The 19,038-nt window shown below is 38.3% G+C and overlaps 1 protein-coding gene across 7 annotated transcripts in view; it reads left to right on the plus strand.

Annotated features, from left to right (window-relative positions):
- ATXN7 (ataxin 7) overlaps window positions 1-19,038 on the plus strand; it is a 138,474-nt gene that overhangs the window by 27,104 nt on the left and 92,332 nt on the right. For 6 of the 7 annotated variants that reach the window (XM_032290380.1, XM_032290385.1, XM_032290384.1 and 3 more), the window contains exon 2: window positions 6,664-6,762. The gene's annotated coding sequence lies outside the window, so the exon portion shown is untranslated. Of the gene's footprint in view, window positions 1-3,178; window positions 6,763-19,038 lie in introns of those variants that run through there. The other variant, XM_032290378.1, reaches the window with a different exon arrangement.

Raw genomic sequence — 19,038 nt, forward strand, 5'->3', positions numbered from 1 at the left:
CTATAATGACCCAAAACCCCAGTGTCTTAACACAGTATATGTTTATTTCTTGTTTAAGCTCAGAGTGTGTTGGTAAGGAGACTCTTGATTCCCCCAGTCATTCAGGAGTGAAATTGTGTGGCTCTGCCCTCCTGTACGTGCTTGGAGCCCTTTCCATTAGACCAGCAGAGGGTAAGAGAGACTCAGGCTCAAGCCAGAGAGCTTTGTGTGGGCCTAGCCTAGAACTGTGGCACCTAACATTTCTTTTTTACTTATTTTTATTTTTATTTTATTTTCTTATTTTTTTGAGACAGAGTCTTGCTCTGTCGCCCAGGCTGGTGTGCAGTGGCATGATCTGGGCTGACTACAACCTCCGCTTCCCGGGTTCAAGCAATTCTCTTGCCTCTGCCTACCGAGTAGCTGGGACTATGGGCGTGTACCACCATGCCTGGCTAATGGCTTGCCTTTGGCAAGCCATTTATCGATTACAGACCTGCATTTCTTCACTTACAGTATTTTTCGTAGCACTGTGGTGAAGATTAAACAAGACAGTGCACTTACAGAGTTTAGCAGAGGGTCTGATCCAAGTTAAGCACTCAGCAAAAATTGTTCTTATGGGTAGTATTAGTAAGTATGGCCTCAGGGTAAAATGCATGCTAGCTGTTCATTTATTTAACATCTATCCTAAGGGACCATGCTAGATTAGCAAAGAATGACTTAACTGAGGACATTTATATGAATTTTAGAATTTTGTAACCCCAGGCCAGTAATAGATTAATGTTTCCCTGGTAGACTGTTGGGGGACAAACTCTCTTTGTTCCCCAGGCTTTCCTCCTCCCAGTCAACTTTAAAGATACCCCTACCTCCACCACAGACACACACGCACGCACGCACGCACGCACGCACGCACGCACACATACACACACACAGCAACTCCTACCCGGACTTTTATTTACTTCTTACTCCTCCTTTTCCCTTCCTCAGCACATTGATGTCTATAGGCGAGTTTGGGAAGAGTGAAGGTAAATGCCAGAACAGCTGTTTATTCCACTGGCCTAATTGCAAGTTCTTAGCAAGGCAATAGCATCCCAATCCTGGCACATATTAACCTGAGTGGCTAGGTAGCTGTCAGAACCTATGGTTCCATTTTATCCAGTTTAATTCATTAGGCATTTATTAACACTTAACAGCATTTGGCCTTGGGGATACAAGAATGAAATGTTGTGGACCCAGCCTCCAGGAAGCCCACCTAGGGCAGTAGGCATGATGACCTGATGAAGTTTCATCTGAGCTAGGTTTTGAAGGCTGGATGGGAGTTACCTGGAAAGTTAAGAAAGGGGTTCAAGGAGGTATGAACAGCAGGTTTGGAGAAACAGGTAGGAATTGTGGCGTATGGCAGTGGAGGGAACGGTTTTAAGCTCAGCTCGAATATGCCACCACCTCAGCCTTTATTGGTGTCATCTCACAAGCCTCGGTTTTCTGCTAAAGGAGCACAGAAAGTTTCTGTGTTATGATGGGAGGACTAAGTGAGATGATGCATATAAAAGGCTTACTTTTTGTTACTGGGCACATGCTATAAGTGTTCAGTAAATGTTAGCTACTACTACTATTATTGTCATTTGCTCTTGTAAATTGACTTTCAAATCTATTGATTTGATTAAGGTGTTGCACAATGACAAATTATGGAACTACTGGAAATTTGTATTTTAATTTTCTTTTGGGCTAATGGTGAAATGGTGCCCTATAGTCAGAAATAATGGACCAAAAAAAATGCCTTGCTGACCTTTCTTTGCTAAAATGAAAGGGAACCTGGTTAACCTCAGTGAAGCCTGGGAGACGTGGGCTCAAGATGGGAGAACTGTGCATCCTGAAATGGCAAGAGTGAAGGATGACTATATTGAACATATTTGGAGAGAGGAGAGGGACTAAACATTGTGCCGGTATGTACTTACAGAAGCTGTTAGAAAATGGAGGCTCCTTTAGAAATAAGACTCCCTGTGAGGGGTTCCATGAAGTGGTGGGAAAGCCCTAGGACTGACTGCAGTGTCTGAAATGTACTCAAACCCAGGCAAGAGTTACTGGAGCCCTTTCTCATAATTGGTCTTAGCTCCCTCTCCACTCATGTGTTTTCACACTGACTTGATGTTCAGTGTAGTAACTGAGCAGTGGCTGTAGCTCAGTAGGTAGAAAAACCCTCTAACCTTTGAAGAGGGTAATACCCAGTAGCACCTTTGAAAAAAAGATTGTATATAGAGTTTCATTCTTAAATTTGCTTTGCCAAGGAGAAAGCCTGTGAGAGTGAAAGCAAGGTAGAACTGGGGTCCAAAGGGAGGGAGTAAACTAGAAACCATGTTAATTTGTATTTCTGGAGAATGTGCCTGCAGTTGACATATAACTTGCTTTAAACATGTTTGTAACCTGCTTAAAAAATTTGGGCTTTGGTGGTGGTTTTTCATTTGAGAGAAAAGATTTAGGAAGACAATATAGCTCTGGGGCACAAGCATGGCTACCTACAGGAGTCAGGTCTGAAAGGAAAAAAAGTGATGCAGCCAGGTGGGTACTTTTGGAAATTACATGCCCAGCGACAAAGGGCAGCTCCTAACACAGCATCATTCAGTTATCCCCCTTCAGGAAGGTTAGCCCCTGTCGCCAGGTTTTTAGATCTTCCCAGAGAAACCAAGAGTTTGGAATTTTATATGAATCTTCCTACCTTTTAAATGTTAGTAACAAAGTCATTTTTTTCTCCCCAAGATCACCATGGAAAACAAAAAGTGGGCTATTTTAGGCCTGTGGACTTTTCCATTTGCAGCAAGTATCAGGATGGAGAGAAAAATGCACAACCTAGGAGTTAGATGGCTCAGTTGAATAACACTGCCACTTCTAGTGCCAGACACAGTACTTGGTATGGAGCACATTTTCAATGTGTTTTGTTTTGTTTTTGAGGCAGAGTTTCATTCCATTGCCCCTGGCTGTAGTACAGTGGTGTAATCATGGTTCACTGCAGCCTCAGCTTCCCAAGCTCAAGTGATCCTCCTGTCTAAGCCTCCTGAGGAACTGGTATTACAGGCATGCACCACCATGCCTGGCTAGTTTTAAAAAAATTTCTGTAGAGACAAGATCTCGCTGTTGCTCAGGCTGGTCTTGAACTCCTGGACTTAAGCAATCCTCCTGCTTTGGCCTCCCAAAGCACTGGGATTACAGGTGTGAGCCATTGTGCCCCAGCCTCAACATGTTTTTATTGAATAAATAAACCAGCCGAGATAAACCTCTCTTGGTTTTCAGTCTTTTCTTATCTAGTATGGAGAGATTGGAGTCAGCCTTCAGGGTTTCAGGTCGTTTTTTGTTTGTTTTGTTTTGTTTTTGTTTTTGTTTTTCCAGCTCTAATTTATAAGATCACAGCTCCTTGTGTTTTCCTTGTAGGACTCATTTTTCTAGCCCCTTTTCTTTCCTCTTATGCCCTCTCCGAGAACCTAGGATGCCAGTCTCACATTAGAGGTTGGTGACTTTGCCTAGAAGTTAAGAAGTTTTAAGAGAGAAAAGTAAGTTTATACTGCTAAAAACCAGACTGACTTGGTTTAGCCTTTTTGCCTTCCTTTATTGTGATCAGTAGGTTTATACTTAATTTTGACATACTGGATGACATAACAAGAGGTGATTCAGATTATACCTTAAATTGCAGCAAGGTCTGAATCTTAAAAGAACACAGAAATGTTACTCTTAGAAAATAAGCCATTTTCCCTGTAAAAGCCAATATAACACTGCCCATGTGGCAGTGTAGGATTTTCTCTGTTTAAAATGAATGAAGGGATGTCTTTGAACCCTTGAGGTTTCTGCAGTATATTCTTTTATAACACATTCTGATGATAGCTTTACTTTTAAAATACGTTTTTACTATCTTGGACAAGATCATTTTTTGTTACAGTTATCACATTTCAGTTCAGAAAAATTAAGCTCATAAAAAGGAGGGCCATTTACCCTAGATGCCAGGGGATTCTTAGAACCCTAGGGAACCTAGGGAAGGAAGTGCTCTGGGCCACTCAGGGGATATGGCAGTAAGAAGAAAGCCCAAGAACACTCCTAAGAAGAGACTGTTTCTTTCTTTACCTCTCTCTCTCTCTCTCCACCTCTCTCTCGTTTTTTCTCCTGGGAGAAATGGGAGATAAATGGCCTCGGGTTAGATTCACCCTTGAGTAGCATATTCATTCTTTCATTCTCTCTTTGCTGTCTTTTTCCTATAGACTGAGAGAGCACTGATAGGTAGCTTGCAGCCTGTACCAAACTAGACCCTCTTCATCTCACTTTCCTGTTCTAAGAAGAAAACATTGAATGTCTCAGTTTGTGTTGTGTGTACAGCTTTGACCAAGATGGGAGTAAGTAGTTTGTAGCACCGTAGCACAAGTATGACTTGGCATGAGGTTAAGAATTACATAGTCCTTAGAAAAAAGGGTCAATATAGGCGAGGAAGCTCCTCTAGGAGAGAGATGTCTTCTATAATCTCCTCCCTCCCCTTTAAAACAAAAAAGAGTAAATAAATTTATGTTTCAAGTTATGTCTTTTTTCCTTCTCTCCCATTGCTAACTGACCATCATTTAAAGAAATATTTTTTAAAAGTATATTTATTGAATTCTTATTACATAGTTCTTGGATGAATAAAAGGTATCAACTATAATGATTCTAAGAAAATGTTCTCAGTCTATTTAAAATTATTTCTTTTTAACAGTTTGTCTTTGCAAAACAAAATTAAGTTGCCATTTAGGCAGTTTGGTGTACTGAAAAGGGAACTAAATATCACCAAAGGCCTGGATTCTGGTTACAGTTTTACACCACTTGTTTGCTAGGTAATCTTGAGCAAATTATGACCTTTCTCAGTCTGTTTCCTCAGTAGTAAAATGGAGCTCATAGTAACAACTCTTTTGAACACAGGGTTATTGGCAGATCAAATGAGAGAATACATGCAAGTGTATAATATATTTTTCCCCCTACTAAAAAAAGGTTCTTGACCCCTATTCTAAGTAGAGAAGATACTGTTTTTAAATGCTGATTTTCAGTAACTACAACTATCATTTTTCTCTAAGACTCAGATTTCCTATAAAGCATTTTTACGGTATGGAGTAAGTGATGAATTCTTTTAAAACCAAACTATCCTGAAAGAGATTTCATAGTACTCTGAATCTGATGACTTCCTTGGATACTTTGGAGAAAAAGCAGCAGTGTCCAGATGGAAAATTGAAAAATGGCTTGACCTGGTGAAATAAGATCAAGTACAGAGTCTAATCTGATGCTGGCGGTGTTCCACCTTCACCTTCTGTCTATTCTGAAGGAGTCACCATCAGGGTGGTGAATATATAACATCTTTATTGACTGTGTCTATCATGGCAATCTGTAATTAGCGTTGAGTGATTTTTGCCTACCTATAAAGTATTTAGGATTCAAAGAAATGGATTTTGGCTCAGGACAGACATGTTAAACAAGAAAACAGCTTTTATTGGAAATAAGGCAGAAAAGGAGCACTAAATGGAAATCAGAAATTTTAAAAAGGAAAGAGACTGGGAAAGAATTAGAAATCTGAAGGAAACATCTGGCTTATAAAGATTGTAGGAATTATTTTAAGCATTACTGAATAGCATTTTGAGTGAATAAAATGGACACTTTTAAAAAGTGAGAGGGAAGCAATATGACCTAATAAAGTATGAATAAATGTTCAAAACGTGGCATAGAATTTTAGCCACTGATTTTCAGAGATGCTTTATTAGTATCTTAGGATCTCAGGCCATAGAAATATTTGGGTTACTATCTTAGAGTACATGAAAATAAATAAAAGTTAAGCAAAGCAATGTTATCTCCTCCACATCTTGCTGTATAGCCAGTGAGGATTATAGGGAGAGAAATATATGACCAGTGAATTTTTCATATGAACTCAGCCTGTCTTGCGCTTTGTACCTTGACAACATCTGCCCCTTAGCTGTGTCATTGCCCGTATTTGCTGCTTTTTCTCTTCTGCTGCATGTCAGATTTGAAGACCAGCTTATTTTCTAACTTTGGTTTCTGTAATTCCTTGACTCCTTAACTCATTTGCCCCTCCACAAATTAATTAAAAAGTAGCTACATTTTACTTGAAATACATATGTATACAACTGTGAAGATAATGGAGCACATAGTTTCCTTGTGCTTTTTAGGAAGATGGTTTAATTGAATTTTTGTTTCCTGTTAAAGTATTAAAAATTGCTTTTATAAACTGCTGAGATAAGGACAGCGTCTGAGATAAGGACAGCGTGAGCTATCCAAATAGCAATCTTACTCAATGTGTATTTTTAAAATCTGTGATTTGACAGGTTTCATAAGAGCAGACTTCTGAATCACCATTTTAAAAATTAAGTGGAAACTCATTAGTGGCAAATTACATACAGTGATTTTAGGCCCCAGGAGGCTAACTCTGTGTACCTATTGAATAGTCATTTGTTCTTAGTTTATTGTAAATATAGCCAATTAAGTTTATTGTTAAAAAAAAAAAAAACCAAATTGCATTTGTTGTAAAATTGGTAAAATGTCTTGTAATTTAACAGTTTGACATCACAAAGTGTATATAATAATTTTAGAATATCTGGCAACCAATGAGATTGTATGTTTCTGATTAGCTTTATCTATCCACTGTTTTATTCATTTGCCTTTTTTCTGTTTTTTTAGATCTGAACAGAATTAAGAAGAACGAGCTTTCACAATTGCAGCAGATGAAGATACATTGTTAAATCGATAAGGATTTTTGGCCTACCCTCCAAAGAAAAGGTAACGGGCTGTTCTGATATAGCAAGCGCAGCTGAATAAATACAGTGCTTCCAGTTATAATAGAGTTTGAGTTTTACCACAGGATGATAGTTTTTTTAATTTTAAGGCATCTGAGTAAGATCTTAAATGTAACCCTGAATATGATCTTAGAAAAATAAAATGACAATGAATTTAGGAGTATGATATTATTATGTGTTTGTTTCTCAACGCAAAAACTGCTAGATAACTACCCCTCCAAATTTGTTAAAATCACAGGAAGACTTTAGATACAGAACCCTCCTCTTCCAGTCTATACCCACTTTTTTCTGGGAAGTGATCCAAAAGTGTGCTCTTGTTTCTTTCCAGCACCATTCTCCCAGCTCCTGTTTTCTTGTCTTTCCTTGTAATGTAGACGCAGCTGCTTAGGGCAGGGGAGAGACCCTAAGCAAGATTGTAAAACAGTCAAGTGTTTTTCAGGGACACCTTCTGGGCCCAGTGCCTTTGCCCAGGCTGCCAGACAGCTCTGTGGTAATGAGCAGTCTCTGATCATTACAAAAATAGCAGCCATCATTAATGGAGTCTTTTTTTTTTTTTTAGACAGAGTCTCACTCTGTCACCCAGGCTGGAGTGCAGTGGCGTGATCTCGGCTCGCTGCAACCTCCATCTCCTAGGTTCACGTGATTCTTGTATCTCAGCCTCCTGAGTAGCTGGGACTACATGTGCACACCATTATACCTGGCTAATTTTTGAATTTTTAGTAGAGATGGGGTTTCTCCATGTTAGACAGGCTGATCTCGAACTCTTGACTTCAAGTGATCCATCCGCCTTGGCGTCCCAAAGTGCTGGGATTATAGGCATGAGCCTCCAATGTTTGGCACGTGAATGAAGTTTCTCACTGGATGTGCACCATTGTACGTTTATTGTTTGGGGAGGGTAGTGATGAAGTTTCACATGATATGAAGCAGGAAATTCCTGGAGGAAATTTGATTTAAAAAAAAAAAAAAAAAGGCTGAATATAGTGGCTCATGCCTGTGATCCCAGGACTTTGGGAGGCTGAGGTGGAAGGATTGCTTGAGCTCTGGAGTTTGAGACCAGCCTGGCCAATATAGCTACATCCCCATCTCTACAAAAAAATTTTAAAACTTAGCCAAGCATGTTGGTGCATGCCAGCTACTCAGGAGGCTGCAGTGGGAGGATCGTTTGAGCTCAAGAGCTTGAGGCAGCAGTTACTGATGGTGCTGCTGCTGCTACACACCAGCCTGAGCAACAGCAAGACCTTATCTTTAAAAAGAAGCAAATAAAAAAAAAAATTATCTTCTTTCTTCTGAAAGGAATGAGATAGCTTATAAGTTAAGGTGCAGTTTAAGATGAATTATTAAAGAATAAAACAGAACAGAATTGAAACAAGACCAAAGGAGTTTCAGCTCCTGGAATCAATCATCTTACATACTTAGGCAATAAATGTGATGCCACAATCAGGTTTTAGGCAACTGTAGCAAAAATGGTAGCATTTCAGACAACATGTGAAAGATAACATTTTTAGCAATATCAATCTGAAACAGCTTCACAAAGTGTGTTTTTGTATGGTTTAGATGTTTAAAAGAACAAGAGTTTGGGAAGCTATGAAGTCTTCACCTTATAAACAGTCCCTTAAAATTTTCTGGACTAAAGCTGAAGGGCCGTAATGCAGGGATACCTTTCAGTGATCATTGAAGTCATTGCATTGGATGTTGCTCATTGTGTCATGTCTGCAAGGTGCCAGAGAAGAGAGAAACAGGCTTTCCTCTATGGTGTCCAGTCACTAACAATGGAGTGGTATTGGGAGAAGTTAGAAGGAAACATGTTTGGCAGAATGCCAGAGGAGCTCGTTAGTGCCTAGTTTATGGAGTTTGCACTGTGTGCATGGAGATCGTCCCTGGGAGGAAAAGACTAGGAGGTGATTTACATGGAATACAGTGATGACTTGTGCTTTTTTGAATATTATACCAATGAAAAGATTATTATGATGCCAGGAAGTAAATGACCAAGAGGCAGAGAAAGAAGAGGAGTCACAAATTCAAAAGTCTGTAGAGGCCAGAGAGACCAGGGAGGGGAATAAAGTAAGCTAGGTGGAACTGTGAGAAACCATCCAGTCCATGATCCATCCAATGTGGCAACCCCTTCTCAGCATCAACAGATTGTAGGCCCATTATCTGTTCGTTCAACAAAGATTTATTGGATGCCAACCTATGTGCTATGTTCTCTTCTGGGCACTGGGGATAAATTAGTATATCGAAAGGACAAATATCACTGCCATTGAATTGACACTTATTTTGTCTTAAGTAAAAATTGGATATGTTTATCATGTACAGTATATTCTTTTGAAATAGGTATTCATTGTGCAGTGGCTTAAATCAAGCTAATTAACATAGGCATTACTTTTCATGCTTATCATTTTTGATTGTGAGAGCACTTATTTAGTCTCTTTGTAATTTGCAAGAATGTTGTACATTGTTATTAACTATAGTAAGCATGTTTTGCAGTTGAGTTCTTGAACTCCTTCTTCCTAACTGAAATTTTGTACCTTTTGACTAACTCTCCCTAAACCCCTCACCTCTATCCACTGGTAACCACCATTCTATTCTCTACTTCTATGAATTCAACTTTTTAAGATTCCACATATAAGTGAGATTGTTTGTCTTTCTGGGCCTGGCTTATTTCACTTAACATAATATCCTCCAAGTTCATCTATGTTGCTGCAAATGACAAGAGTTCCCTTTAAAAAAAAAAAAAATAGAGACAGGGGTCTCTGGCCTAGGCTAGTTTGGAACTCCTGAACCCTCGGCTCAAGTGTTCCTCCCACCTTGGCCTTCCAGTGTGCTAGGATTACAGTTGTGAGCTACCACATCTGGCTGGATTTCCTTCTTTTTAAAGATTGAATAGTATTCCATTGTGTGTGTGTATATTACACAGTGGAATATTACTTAGCCGTAAAAAGAAAGAAGTATTGATAACATGCTTCAGCATGGATAAAGCTTGAAAACATTTTGTTAAATGAAGGAAACAAAACATAAAAGACCACGTATTATGTGGTTCCATTTATATGAAATATTCAGAATAGGCACATCCATAGAGACAGAAAGCAGATGTCGTTTTCGGGGGTTGGGGAGGGAATGTGGGCAGTAACTACTTAATGAGCGCAGGGTTTCTTTTTGGAGTGATGAAAATGTTCTGGAACTATGTAGTGATGTTGGGTGTACTACATTGTGAATCTATTAAATGTCATTAAATTGTACACTTTAAAATGGTTAAAGGCCTGGTGCAGTGGCTCAAACCTGTAAATCCAGCACTTTGGGAGGCCAAAGCAGGACAGTTACTTGAGTCCAGGAGTTTGAGACCAGCCTGGGCAACATTTGAAACCCCATCTCTACAAGAAAGTAAAAAAATTAGCTAGGTGTGGTGACATGCGCCTGTAGTCTGTCTCATCTACTTGGGAGCTGAAGTGGGAAGATCACTCGAGTCTTGGAGGTTGAGGCTGTAGTGAGCCATCATTGCACCAGCTGGATTGCACTTGAGCCTGGGCAACAGAGTGAGACCATGTCTCAAAATAAATAAATAGTAATAAAATGATGAAAATGATGAATTGGCCGGGCGTGGTGGCTCACGCCTGTAATCCAAGCACTTTGGAGGCTAAGGTGGGTGGATCACCTGAGGTCGGGAGTTCAAGACCAGCCTGACCAACATGGTGAAACCCCCAACTTTATTTAAAAAAAAAAAAAAGAATTAAAAAAAAAATGGTGAATTTTATGTTATGTGAATTGTATTAAAAAATACAGCATTTAGAAAGACTTTCAGGAATGTGTACTTTATGTCTTGGATGTGAGAAGCTGGTTTAGCTAGGGTGGAGTCTTCGTAAGGGGGAATGGTGGATGCTAAGTGTGGGAAAAGGTTTGGGTAGGTATTGAAAGATATTGACTGACCAAGGAGTTTAGCAGCTGTAAATATAGCACCATATACTCCATGAGGAAGACGAAAACTCAAGAGAGGTTGGTGATCTGGGAATCCAGCTGAAGACTGGGTTTCAAGCAAAGGAAGTGGCCTGTAGTTTTATCAGTCTGTGGCCTTGCTACTCACCTAATAAGGCTTTTGTGACAATGTCACGAAAGTTTCAATATTAGTTTAGAGTTTCTTCTTCTAAAAAAAATCCTTATAAAAGGACAATCATCTTTTAAAATAATCATCCTGACTATAAAACTGTGTTGATAAAAAAATCAAAACATTATATAAATATGTATGTTAATAAAAAGTTCCTTTAAGTTTAAAGAATTAAAGCACCAGTAATTCTTTTACTCCTTGCTTCTTATATGGTAAATCCAGAGTAATCTAGATGGTTTTTTGCATAGTCTTAGCATCATCATTATCATTATCATTGTGAAATTTTTACAAAAATAAGCACATATTATTCATATTATTTTGCATGTTTCTTTAAGAAATGTTTATTTTGGCTGTCTTTGTACTTCTTTCTTTTGGACCATTATATTATATGCTATTTTATTTGTAAAAACAAACAAAAAGTAGAAAAGTAAAGGCCACATACCTCTGTTAGAGGATGAGTTGTTGTAAAATGTAAGAGTAGCTAACATATACTAAGCACTTAATATGTGCCAGGCACTATTCTGAACATATTAATTTATTGACTCTTCATAAGTTGATGATGTAGATATTATTGTTACCTTCCTTTTGCAGACAAACTAACTGAGGTACAGATGAAAAAATTATCCTGCCAACATCCAGAGTTAGGTGGTGGCAGAGATGGGTTCCAGGACCAGCTTCATCTCCAACTCACAGTTCCCATGAGGAATGCTGTGGTTGGTGGTGTCAGGTTTTACTTAGGGTTTTTCTTTTTTTTTTTCAAGAAAAGTCAATGTGGAATTTTTTGTGAAATTTTTCAAGTTTTAATATTGGCTTAAAAATTAGCTTTATTGGGATGTAATTCAAATGCCATAAATTTACTCCTTTAAACTGTACAGTTAATGGTTTTTAGTGTATTTACAGTATTGTATAACTGTTTCTTCTATCTGGGTCAAAAACATTTTTAGCACCCACAAAGGAGACCCCATCCCATTCCTAAGCAGTCCTCCAGCTTCTCTTCCTTCAGCTCCTGGAAACCACTAATCTGCTCCCTCTCTCTATAGATTTGCCTATTCTGGATAATTCACCTAAATGAAATCATATAATGTGTGACCTATTTGTCTTCTTTCATTTAGCATAATGTTTTCAAGATTCATTCATGTTGGAGCATGATGTATCAGTGCTTCATTCATTTTATAGGTGAATAATTTTTTTTTTTTTTTTTTTTGATGGAGGGGATAGAGCCATGTTCTGTTGCCCAGGCTGGAGTGCAGTGGCATGATCTTGGCTTACATCAACCTCTACCTCCTGGGTTCAAGTAATTCTCCTGCTTCAGCCTCCCGAGTAGCTGGGACTACAGGCACGCGCCACCATCCTTGGCTAATTTTTTTATGTTTTTAGTAGAGACGGGGTTTCACTATGTTGGCCAAGCTGGTCTTGAACTCTTGACCTCGTGATCCACCTACCCGGCCTCCCAAAGTGCTGGGATTACAGGCATGGGCCACTGTGCCTGGCAATAATATTCTTTGTATAGATATACCACAGTTTGTTTATTCATTTGTTGATGGACACGTGGGCTTTTGGGAATAATGCTGCTAAAGAGTATTAGTGTACAAGTATCTGTTTGAGATTCTGCTTTCAGTTCTTTTGAGTATATACCTAAAAATGGAATTGCTGGATCATATGCTAATTCTGTGTATAACCTTTTGAATAACTACCACTGTTTTCCACAGTGGCTGTACTATTTTTCCTGCCAGCAATGTATGAGGATTCCAGTTTTTTCATATCCTTGCTAACACTCATCATTTTCTGTTCTTTTGTTGTTATTGTTGTTTATTACAGCCATCCTAGTGGGTGAGAGGTGGTATCTCTGATTTTGATTTGCATTTTCCTGATGACTAATGACGTTGAACTTCTTTTGTTGCTGTTGTTAATTTACTGAGCTGGAAGAGTTCTTTCTACGTTTTAGCGACAAGTCCCTTATCAGATATATGATTTGCAAAAATGTGTAGGTTCTGGGGGTTTTCATTTTCTTGATGGTATCCTTTGAAACACAGAAGTTTAATTTTGATGAAGTTGAATTTACCCATTTGGCTCCATTTTTAAAAAGGAATGACCTGGTGAGTTAGATTCCAGTCCACTAACTGCCCACTTGTGATTGCTTCTCTGCTGCCACTGTCCCAGAAACCGTTTGGAAAAATCCTCATACTTTTTGAAAACACCTGTTTTCTGAAGAGATGAAGCGAGCTCTGAAAGGCAGAAAAGGCAGATTTCTCACCAGGAGCAGTTTTGTTTTGGTTCCCCTTTTCCACTCCTGAAGTTCCTTCAATTAGAACACTTTAACATAGACATGGAGGCATAGAGTAGGAAGTGGACAGAGGATTAAGGTATCCAGGTTTTGAAGATTTTATGTTGAACAAAAGAGAATATTGGTAAAAATAAAAGAATAAATTGGTGACTATAAATATTTGCCTTGAGCCACAGATGATTTCCTTTAAAATCAGAATGGCCATGAGAGTGCAGTTAGTAATTGTGTGTTTCTAGGAAGAAAGGTTTATGGACCAGTACATCTAGAAGTCATTTGGGGTAAGGTCAGTACAGAGAACTGTATTCATTCACAGTCATTCACACACATTAGTGAAAAATAGTTAAATCTGCAGGCCTTTAGCTCTATCAAGAAAAGGAAAGCTTTACTTTGGAGATAGAAAGGAAATGCAAGTTTTTGTAGAACAGTCTCTTTTGAGAAGCAGTACAAACCCGGATAGGCTCCTGCATCACAGCGCAAAGAAGGAATGTGGAAAATGAAGGGTGCTATGTTTGCTGCATCTATGACTTTGCTTAGATCTGGACCTTGGCTGAGGAATGGAGGAAGAAACATCTGTGTTGTTCCTTCCCTCTTATATTAACACACCTGCACTGTTAGTCCTTGGGTTCCAACCAAAGGCATTTTGCTGACCAGTTTGGAGACATGGTTACAACTCATCCTGTGGTTGGTGGGAAGGTGGGTTCCAGGTTCCAAATAACACCCTTATGTTGGCAATGCAGACTGTTGATCTCTGGGAGACTAAATGTATGTCTCATTGTCACCTTGATTTCAGAGCAAATACTCTTAACTCTAATCCATGAAACCCTGTGTTATAAAGGTGGGGATGAGTTCCCATGTGCTTAGAGGGTTCAGGAAGGAGTTTGTTAAAGAAATGGAATTTGTGGAAGAACTTTGAACAGTAGGATTTCAGCTAAGGGAGGGAAACTGTTACAGATGGAATGACCTATATGAGCGGAGGCTTGGAAGCTGGTATTTGGATGGGGTTGGGATGGGGGCATGTTTGAAGTTCTGAATTTGTCATGTGGGCTGGATCATAGTTTACCTGTAGGAGGCAGTTGAACACTTTAGAAGTGGTGGAGTTGAGGCAAGGCAGACTGTAGAGGACCTTGAATGCTAGAAATTTTTATTTATTTCAGTGGGGAGCCCCTAAAAATGTTAGAGCAAACACTAACATGGCTAAGCCATAGTTCAGCAAGATTGGTCTGATAGTACAGCATACATAGATTAGAATTAGGGCTTACTATGTGGCAAGCATGGTGCCAATAATAATAGCTGACACAGTGTGCTTTTGCACTGTTAATTTCTTAATTTTTCTCATACTCTTATAGATGTAGAAACAGGTACAGAGAGGCTGATTTCCCCAGAGTTACACAGCTCATAGTGGTAGAAGTGGGATTCAGCCTGGGTGGAGAGGCCCTAGAACCCATGCTCTTAATGGCTGAGCCCAAAAAATGGTGATATTTATGCCACTTCAGTGAAAGCTCTGTCAGTGCAAAGCTATATAGGATATTATGTGTAACAATGTGTTTAATCTGCAGTTCATGGCAGCTGAGGCAGTACACTAGAACACTATAGTCAACTTCCTTTTATAGCTGAATATTGGTTCAAATTTTCCATTCCTTGTCTTTTTTTTTTTTTTTTTTTTTTAAACAGGGTCTTGCTCTGTCATCCAGACTAGAGCACAGTGGCATGATCTCAGTTCACTGAAGCCTCAATCTCCCAAACTTAAGCAATCCTCCCACCTCAGCCTTCCAAGTAGCTGGGACTATAGGCACATGCTGCATGTCTGGCTGTTTTTTTTTTTTTTTTTTTTAATTAAATTTTTACTAGAGATGATGCCTCACTATGTTGCCCAGACTGATCTCTAACTCCTGAGCCTTGGCCCCTCAAAGTGCGGGGATTACAGGCATCAGTCCATCATGCCCAGCCTCCATTCCTTTTCTATAACTTAAAACCTTCTATTTTTAAAAAAACTCCTCGGCCTAAGGACTTTAAATCAACATTTCAAATCAAGTTTGTCATAAAACTACAAGCCAGTTTGAAATCCTTAGAAATGCTAGGCATTATTAATTAGCTTTTATGTTATAATTTATTACCTTTAATATGTGTATTTTTAATTTTTCTTCTCATTTCAAACAATTTACTATTAGTGGTGAATGTTTCTTTGACAGAATTCATATGTGCATGCACACATATGATTAAGAAAACAATAAAAAAATTCAAGGCTTTGAGATATTTAGCAAGTGGTACATTTTACTGTAGAATGAGTATGTGTACAGGTTAAGTTTTCAAAAAGCTATTTATGTCTTTAAGTCCTCACTGTTGCAACTATCACTATTCCTAATTTTGCACTTGATTGCTGTCAATTCCAGCCACTGAGCAGATGAATTCAATTTACTCTTTCACTGTTCTCCCTCTACTGGAATGCTGATATTCATGACAAACCATAAGGTATTTCACTAGAGGGAGCACAGTTAAGGAAAGGCTTGCCTTTGTGCAGAATACTGCCATGGCCCTCTTTGGGGAAGAAAGAAGGAAAGGAAAAGATGTGGTCAGAGGAGTGAGAGAGGATTTGAACAAAGGCTCAGCCAATTTTAGGAGGATATGAAGAAACCAAAGCCAACACATTCCTAATTTAGTGGATCTGAGTTTCCTGTTACTGAAATGACTTCAGTTCTTTGGGGTTGATAATGGACATTGAATCTGTTACAAACCCTGTAATTTACACAGATAAATATACTGTAGTTGCTGTTTTTCAAGTTTATTAAAATGTATTGGGACTGGTGGTTTTTTTACGATTAAAAATGGTTGTGTAGGATCTTGTATCTTAGAAATGTTTTGGGTAGTTTTAGCCTTTTTACATTAAACTGGATTTAATGTTGGAAAGGTCAACCTTTTTGATTTTTGGTTTTTGTACATTGTGATACCTTTGGTCTTTGAACAAAACATTTTATGAGTGCAAAGAATCCTTTTTGTAAAGAGAGACTTACTACTCTTGGCATCTACTGAGAACATCCCTAAATTTGGATGATGAAATAAGACCACATTTTAAATACATCATTGGAAGAGATGAAATGCACAAAATTTGCAGTACTTCACCTTTAACAGCCCAGTTCTTAAGCCATATATGATCTAGTTGGTGGTAACAGTTTTTTTCCACAAGAGTGTTCTGATGAATTGTTTCCCCCTCTTCCTACTTTTCTCACATACTCAGTGAAATTACTATCTTGTGTTTGCCCTGGTGCCTAGTAGAGTGCCTGGTCTGTAGCAGGCAATCAGGAATTGTTGAATAAATTGAATGCTCATTAATCAAGCCTTATAAAATGAATATTACTTCAGTGTGAAGACAGTGAAGTTCCATAGAGTTACAAGGCATCCTCAGAAATGCACTGGCAGAAGCACTGATTGATATTATACAGGCATAGTACTATATTAAAATAACATATTAAATGAATGTAAATTGTATTGGCTTGGTGTGGTGGCTCCTGCCTGTAATCCCAACACTTTGGGAGGCCAAGGCAGGAGGACTGCTTGAGCTCAGGAATTTGACACCTGCCTGGGCAACATAGTGAGACCTCGTCATCTCCACACACAGACACACACACACACACACTATATATATTTATATTCTTGTATTTATATATATAAATACATTTATATATAAATATTCTTATATTTGGTGGTATGGGAAGGGGATTATCTAGGTAAGAGGTCATCAAGCTCTTTACTGTGGGGCTGTAGGTAATAAAAGTAAGACTGGCTTTCTGTTGTATTCTTGCTTATAAACAGTGTGCTTTTCATAAAGAACACTTTTTAAAGTTGCCAAAATGCATATATCAAATGCACTGTCTCAGCTTGCAGTTTTGACTTTTTCTGGTGACTCATTCCAACTTTAAGGAAACCTCTAACAGCTATGGATATGAGAACATTTCTAGAAGTTAGGACTTTTTTATGGATGAAGAAAGAGTGGATAAAATGAATTGGCTGCAGCAAAAGAGAGTTGGATGGAGCAGTACCACGAATTGCTCATCAGTCTCTTGTCCCCATATCTTCTTCAGTTTGATAGTAAGTTTCCTAAAGGAGCTTAGTTTGATATAAGACACTTATTTATAGTGCTTATTTATGAGATTTCTCAATAATTGGTAGCTATTAGTTTTGAGTATTGAGGTACTCAATAATTGGTAGCTGCTATTAGTAATAATTTCCCTTCATAACTATCATAATGCCAAGAGGATACTTACTTTTTTCATTTTAAGCCCTGTTGTGTTTTCTTTATGAAACCAATCAAAAACTTTGAAGAAGAAAGAGGTATCATGCAGGAATTGGGAAAGAAGTTTAAGTACTCTAAATTGCTATGTTGATCCCCATTGGCTACAAGTCATATTAATGAATCTTGAAATAGTTTCACATGAAAAAGAGGAAAATCAAGCAATGTCTTGAGGAAGTAGGACCATACTTCATGTTTGCCATTCTCCTTAATTTTTGTTCTCACTCTGCACTTTCAGGGATCTGAAGAGCTATACTCAATAAGCAAGCTCTCTTTGTTATCTGTATGGCTTGGTGGCTGCAAGCTTTTCTTTTCAATGGAAGCTTCAAATGCCATTAAAATACAAATTTTTATTTTTCTTAAATGTAGAATTTCAAAATTCCAAGTAATTAATAAATTATGTACTTCAGGAGAACAGAGAGGTTGGGTGTTAACATGTAATTACTCAGATATTACAGTGATTTGGAATAAATGAAGAATCGAAAATCTGCACAAAGGTCATCTAAGCTAATGTTAAAAGTTAGGAGGGAACTCAATTCCTGTCAAGGGAATTATATGTTTTACCCCTGTGCATTTTTCTCATTGATAGTCTTATGGAGGAAGTTAATGCTTTGGAAATGATTTTTAAAATCTTTCCAATCATTCCTACTATTTTGGATATTTTGATAAGAACAGGAAGTAAACATTGTTTCACTTTTTGGACTTTTTTCCAGGAAAAAAATTTGCAGACTTATTTTTAAATCTTTCTAAAATAAAAAGGTGTGTATGTATATGTATTATTTGTGTGTGCACGTGCGCCTTTAAATTGTGAACCCCAAATAAACCCGCTCTACTAGTTCCACCTTATATTTGGGTTGCAGTAACATTTCTTTATTAATTTTTATGCGTATGTAAACTTTTTTGTGTTTCTACAAGTTGGACCAACAAAGAAGTTGGCCACCTCTGTCACACCAGATGTTTGAGGTGGAAAAAAAAAAAAGAAAAAAATCATTCTGCTTCCTCCCCATCTAGTCGGAGAAAGCACTTATGAACAAGCGCCTCTGACACACATTACAGGAGTGCTGATACTACTGCAGTGTGAAACATGCTGATAAGAATCATTGTTTTTGTCTTAGGCTTCAAATTTTCACATCAATTTCATATAATAGTAATAATATCAACACTTAATTGAAAATGGTGTGGTCTGCTACTGTTTCAAGTGTTTTGAATGCTCTAGGTCATTAAGTAGCCTTTAATTTTCCCATCTGTAGCCTATCACTAAGCAAATGTGTGTGTTGGGGAGGGGTGCTACGTTTTGTGGGCCAATGCTTAATTTACCGAACAAAATTTGACCGAAAACAGTATTTTCTAAACATGTTTTGTAGCAATTCCTTATATTCCACTAATCCCTGGTGTCTCGTCCTGCCCAAGAAAAGACAAGCAGAAAGAGGGAAGCACTAATAACTTGAGTTAAAAATGAATCAAATTTTTATTTTTGGGGTGAATAAATCACTTCCAGGACCAATGGAAGCCCCAAAATTGGGCTGGTGCCTCTAAAACATGTAGACGAATTAAACCTCCTCTCGGTTTGTTTCAGTCTCCTCCATTCCCTCTC

The sequence above is a fragment of the Sapajus apella genome, unplaced genomic scaffold, assembly GCF_009761245.1.
Source record: "Sapajus apella isolate SASKATOON/1434 unplaced genomic scaffold, GSC_monkey_1.0 scaffold23, whole genome shotgun sequence".
NCBI classification, from domain to species: domain Eukaryota; kingdom Metazoa; phylum Chordata; class Mammalia; order Primates; family Cebidae; genus Sapajus; species Sapajus apella.